This window comes from Entelurus aequoreus, linkage group LG11, assembly GCF_033978785.1.
Source record: "Entelurus aequoreus isolate RoL-2023_Sb linkage group LG11, RoL_Eaeq_v1.1, whole genome shotgun sequence".
In the NCBI taxonomy this organism is placed as follows: Eukaryota; Metazoa; Chordata; class Actinopteri; order Syngnathiformes; family Syngnathidae; genus Entelurus; species Entelurus aequoreus.
The window spans coordinates 14,303,121-14,309,370 of NC_084741.1; the positions used below are offsets into that span (position 1 = coordinate 14,303,121).

Here is a 6,250-nt window from a genome sequence, read left to right on the forward strand (position 1 = left end):
GTTAACTTAAAACTATAATAGTTAGACCAAAATATGTTGCAGCACAAACAAATGAGACACGTTTAGGGAGACTTTGACATAGTTGGGGACCGTTTATGAATAATAACACGTCAATTACATGTTAATAACATAAAAAAACACGAAACTGTAATGGTTAGACCAAATTATTTTTCAGCACAAACAATTGAGACTATTTTGGTTTAATTTGGGCTCAATTTGAAGAGAGTGGGGGCTCGCTAACCTTTTAATTGACCTATAAAATCAACTTTAATTAAGTTTAATAAACGTTAATAACTTAAAAACTGTAATAGTTAGGGCAAAAACAAATGAGACATGTTTGGGGGAGACTTTGACATAGTTGAGGACTCTTTATGAATAATAACACATTAATTACATGTTAATAACATAGGGGGAAAAAAAACTGAAACGTTAATAGGTTAAAAACTATAATAGTTAGACCAAAAATGTTTGCAGCACAAATAAATGAGACTATTTTGATTTTTTTTTTTTAAAGAAAGTATCCAGTAACAAACGTGTCCGCATCATACAACTTACTGTGCCATTTAATGACTTAAAAAAACCCAAAAAAAACTGCCTTTCCACTCCAACTAAAAGACGGCATAAAACCATTTCACATTGTTGATAATAAATAGGTTAATGTTGTCAATACCTACCATTGTTCTCCGTTTCATTTCATTTAGTTATGGGAGACCGGGCTTCCTGCTCCGCCACTCCCGGTCTGTGGAACGCTCTCCCTGACCACCTGAGGGCACCACAGACTGTGGATGCTTTTAAAAAAGGCTTAAAAACCCTTCTTTTTTAAAAAGCCTTTTTTTTTTTTTTTTTAGATATATGCGTACTAGTTTTAGCTATTTGGCTGTTCTAGTTTTTATTTAATTTATTTTTTTATGATCTTTTTATCTTTTTAATACACTGTAGCACTTTGAGTTTGTTTACTCAATGTAAAGTACTTTTTACAAATAAAATCTATTATTATTATTATTATTAGTCTTTTCACTACAAAATAATACAAATATGCACGGTGATTGATTGATTGATTGATTGATTGATTGATGGAAACTTTTATTAGTAGATTGCACAGTACAGTACATATTCCGTACAATTCACCACTAAATGGTAACACCCCAATAAGTTTTTCAACTTGTTTAAGTTGGGGTCCACGTTAATCAACTCATGGTAAATCTGTGCTGATATCGTATCGAATCGATGGATATCGGCCAATACTCAATATGGGACGGCCCTAAACAGGATTGAACCAACATGATGTGTTTGATTTCAGGTTTTTGAAATAACAAATGAGTTGTTTTCATTGAGGTTCATGAAAGACAACGATATCATCTGTAACAACTGTGGCCGATACTTGGTTCTCGTCAATCCTAATTATAAGCAATTAAAAACACCTGTGGTATTTTAGGCTTCATCATGAAGTTGCCGGTGTTTGGTGCGCCGCCTGACACCATCTGCTACGAGGACAGCGTCTACTGGGAAGTAAGTGTTTCTCTTTGGAATCAAGCTCCATGTTGGAGTTGTCCCAACTTCAATCATAAACCATAAACCTGACTAGGGTTGTACGGTATATACAGTATAGTACCGCCATACTAATGAATCATATTCTGTGCTATACCGCCTCCAAAAAGTACCGGTGGATCGACACCTAACATCCACTGTAAAGATACCAAGTACATGCGCGTATCTAGTCGATACTACTATGATTACGTCAATATTTTTAGGCATCACATCTTCTTTCCTTTTTAAAAAAATGTATATTATGTTTATAAACTCAGGAAATATGTCCCTGGACACATGAGGACTTTGAATATGACCAATGTATGATCCTGTAACTACTCGGTATCGGATCGATACCCAAATTTGTGGTATCATCCAAAACTAATGTAAAGTATCAAACAACAGAAGAATAAGTGATTATTACATTTTAACAGAAGTGTAGATAGAACATGTTCAAAGAGAAAGTAAACAGATATTAACAGTAAATGAACACTGTGGGGGGGCGTGGCCTGCGGACCTGCAGCGAAGCGGGGTGTGCCAGGACCGGTTTCGAGATTAGCGACAGGTGCGTACATGGCACACCTGGGCTGGCTTATATTAATTGGTGGTCTGAAGAACCCGGAAGAGCAAGTCTTTCACAAACACGTAGATTAATAATACATTTTCTACCGCTTGTCCTTAATAATGTTGACAAAATAATAGGTGTATAAATGACACAACATGTTACTGCATATGTCAGCAGACTAAATTAGGAGCCTTTGTTTGTTTACTTGCTACTAAAAGACAAGTTGTCTTGTATGTTCACTATTTTATTTAAGGACAAACTTGCAATAAGAAACATATGTTTAATGTACCCTAAGATTTTTTGGTTCAAAATAAAGCCAATAATACAATTTTTTTGTGGTCCCCTTTATTTTGAAAAGCACCGAAAAGTATCGAAATATAATCTGATACCGATATCAGTACAAAAAAGACTATTGGTATCGGGACAACAGTAGACTATACCACTTGTTTTTGGAGAAAGTAAGCAGATATTAACAGTAAATGAACAAATAGATTAATAATTCATTTTCTACCTGTTGTCTTTAATAATGTTGACAAAATAATAGGTGTATAAATGACACAACATGTTACTGCATATGTTAGCAGACTAATTAGGAGCCTTTGTTTGTTTACTTTCTACTAAAAGACAAGTTGTCTTGTATGTTCACTATTTTATTTAAGGACAAACTTGCAATAATAAACATATGTTTAATGTACCCTAAGATTTTTTGTTCAAATAAAGCCAATAATTAAATTTGTTGTGGTCCCCTTTATTTTGAAAAGTACCGAAAAGAATCTAAATATATTTTGGTACCGATATCGGTACAAAAAAGACTATTGGTATCAGGACATTAGTAGACTATACCACCTGTTTTTGGAGAAAGTGAGCAGATATTAACAGTAAACGAACAAGTAGATTAATAACTCATTTTCTACCGCTTGTCCTTAATAATGTTGACAAAATAATAGGTGTATAAATGACACAATATGTTACTGCATATGTCAGCAGACTAAATTAGGAGCCTTTGTTTGTTTACTTACTACTAAAAGAAAAGTTGTCTAGTATGTTCACTATTTTATTTAAGGACAAACTTGCAATAAGAAACATATGTTTAATGTACCCTAAGATTTTTTTGTTAAAAATAAAGCCAATAATAAAAAAATTTTGTGGTCCCCTTTATTTTGAAAAGCACCGAAAAGTATCGAAATATAATCTGATACCGATATCAGTACAAAAAAGACTATTGGTATCGGGACAACAGTAGACTATACCACTTGTTTTTGGAGAAAGTAAGCAGATATTAACAGTAAATGAACAAATAGATTAATAATTCATTTTCTACCTGTTGTTTTAATAATGTTGACAAAATAATAGGTGTATAAATGACACAACATGTTACTGCATATGTCAGCAGACTAAATTAGGAGCCTTTGTTTGTTTACTTTCTACTAAAAGACAAGTTGTCTTGTATGTTCACTATTTTATTTAAGGACAAACTTGCAATAATAACAATATGTTTAATGTACACTAATATTTTTTGTTAAAATAAAGCCAATAATTAAATTTGTTGTGGTCCCCTTTATTTTGAAAAGTACCGAAAAGAATCGAAATATATTTTGGTACCGATATCGGTACAAAAAAGACTATTGGTATCAGGACATTAGTAGACTATACCACTTGTTTTTGGAGAAAGTGAGCAGATATTAACAGTAAATGAACAAGTAGATTAATAATCCATTTTCTACCGCTTGTCCTTAATAAAGTTGACAAAATAATAGGTGTATAAATGACACAATATGTTACTGCATATGTCAGCAGACTAAATTAGGAGTCTTTGTTTGTTTACTTACTACTAAAAGACAAGTTGTCTTGTATGTTCACTATTTTATTTAAGGACAAACTTGCAATAATAAACATATGTTTAATGTACCCTAAGATTTTTTTGTTAAAAATAAAGCCAATAATACAATTTTTTTGTGGTCCCCTTTATTTTGAAAAGCACCGAAAAGTATCGAAATATAATCTGATACCGATATCAGTACAAAAAAGACTATTGGTATCGGGACAACAGTAGACTATACCACTTGTTTTTGGAGAAAGTAAGCAGATATTAACAGTAAATGAACAAATAGATTAATAATTCATTTTCTACCTGTTGTCTTTAATAATGTTGACAAAATAATAGGTGTATAAATGACACAACATGTTACTGCATATGTCAGCAGACTAATTAGGAGCCTTTGTTTGTTTACTTTCTACTAAAAGACAAGTTGTCTTGTATGTTCACTATTTTATTTAAGGACAAACTTGCAATAATAACAATATGTTTAATGTACACTAATATTTTTTGTTAAAATAAAGCCAATAATTAAATTTGTTGTGGTCCCCTTTATTTTGAAAAGTACCGAAAAGTATTGAAATATATTTTGGTACCGATATCGGTACAAAAAAGACTATTGGTATCAGGACATTAGTAGGCTATACCACTTGTTTTTGGAGAAAGTAAGCAGATATTAACAGTAAATGAACAAGTAGATTAATAATCCATTTTCTACCGCTTGTCCTTAATAATGTTGACAAAATAATAGGTGTATAAATGACACAATATGTTACTGCATATGTCAGCAGACTAAATTAGGAGTCTTTGTTTGTTTACTTACTACTAAAAGACAAGTTGTCTAGTATGTTCACTATTTTATTTAAGGACAAACTTGCAGTAAGAAACATAAGTTTAATAAACCCTAAGATTTTTTTGTTAAAATAAAGCCAACAATGCCATTTTTTTTGTGGTCCCTTTTATTTAGAAAAGTACCAAAAAGTATCAAAATATATTTTGGTAACAATATCGTTACTATCAGGACAACAGTAGACTATACCACTTGTTTTTGGAGAAAGTATGCATATATTATATAATAAAGCCAATAATGCCATTTTTTTGTGGTGCCCTTTATTTACAAAAGTACCGAAAACTACTGAAAAGTATGGATATATATTTTGGTACCGATATCGGGCCAAAAAAAAATATTGGTATCGGGACAGCAGTAGACTATACCCGTTTTTTTCAACCACTGTGCCGTGGGAGATTATGTCATTTCATCTATTTGGGTTAAAAATATTTTTTGCAAAGCAGTAATTATAATCTGCAAATGATGTGTTGTTGTTGAGTGTCGATGCTGTCTAGAGCTCGGCAGAGTAACCGTGTAATACTCTTCCATATCAGTAGGTGGCAGCAGGTAGCTAATTGCTTTGTAGATGTCGGAAACAGCGGAAGGCAGGGTGCAGGTAAAAAGGTATCTAACGCTTAAACCAAAAATAGACAAAAGGTGAGTGCCCCTAAGAAAAGGCATTGAAGCTTAGGGAAGGCTACGCAGAACGAAACTAAAACTGAACTGGCTGCAAAGTAAACAAAAACCGAATGCTGGACGACAGCAAAGACTTACTGTGGAGCAAAGACGGCGTCCACAAAGTACATCCCGAACACGACATGACAATCAACAGTGTCCCCGCAAAGAAGGATAAAAACAACTGAAATATTCTTGATTGCTAAAACAAAGTAGAAATATCGCTCAAAGGAAGACATAAAACTGCGACAGGAAAATACCAATAAAAAGAGAAAAGGCCACCAAAATAGGAGCGCAAGACAAGAACTAAAACACTACACACAGGAAAACAGCAAAACACTCCAAATAAGTCAGGGTGTGATGTGACAGGTGGTGACAGTACACCTACTTTGAGACAAGAGCTATAGTGATGCATGCTTGGTTGTGGTTTAAAGTCATATCCAACAATTGCGACAACGACTTTTTACTGTCAATTGAGTTGCGTTTTTTAATGATGTCTGCTGGTGGTGTGCCGCCGCATTTTTTCAAGCAAAAAAGGCTAAAAAAAGGCTCAAAAAAGGTTAAAAAACACTGCACTATACCACTTGATTTAGGTTCTACACGTTAGTATGAGTAAGCATGCGTTGAGTAATTATGGCCACCAGAGGGCAGTGCGGCATTAAAAATGAAATGTGCGCAGTACCACTAAATGGCCAGGAGATGACGCACACCTCCACAGCGTGACGGCAATACGCATGTGGACTTTTAAAGATGATAGTTTTAAAAAACAACAACAACAACAACAGTCAGGATGCCATCACCAATTACCCACAATGCACCACATTTCTTGTTGTATTCA

The 6,250-nt window shown here is 33.6% G+C and overlaps 1 long non-coding RNA gene across 1 annotated transcript in view; it reads left to right on the forward strand.

Annotated features, from left to right (window-relative positions):
• The first annotated feature begins 1,132 nt into the window (after window positions 1-1,132).
• The window catches only part of LOC133660581 (uncharacterized), a 5,554-nt gene continuing 436 nt past the window's right edge, over window positions 1,133-6,250 (forward strand). Inside the window, exon 1 of the long non-coding RNA XR_009827834.1 lies at window positions 1,133-1,509. This is a non-coding gene — a long non-coding RNA (uncharacterized LOC133660581). The remainder of the gene's footprint in view (window positions 1,510-6,250) is intronic.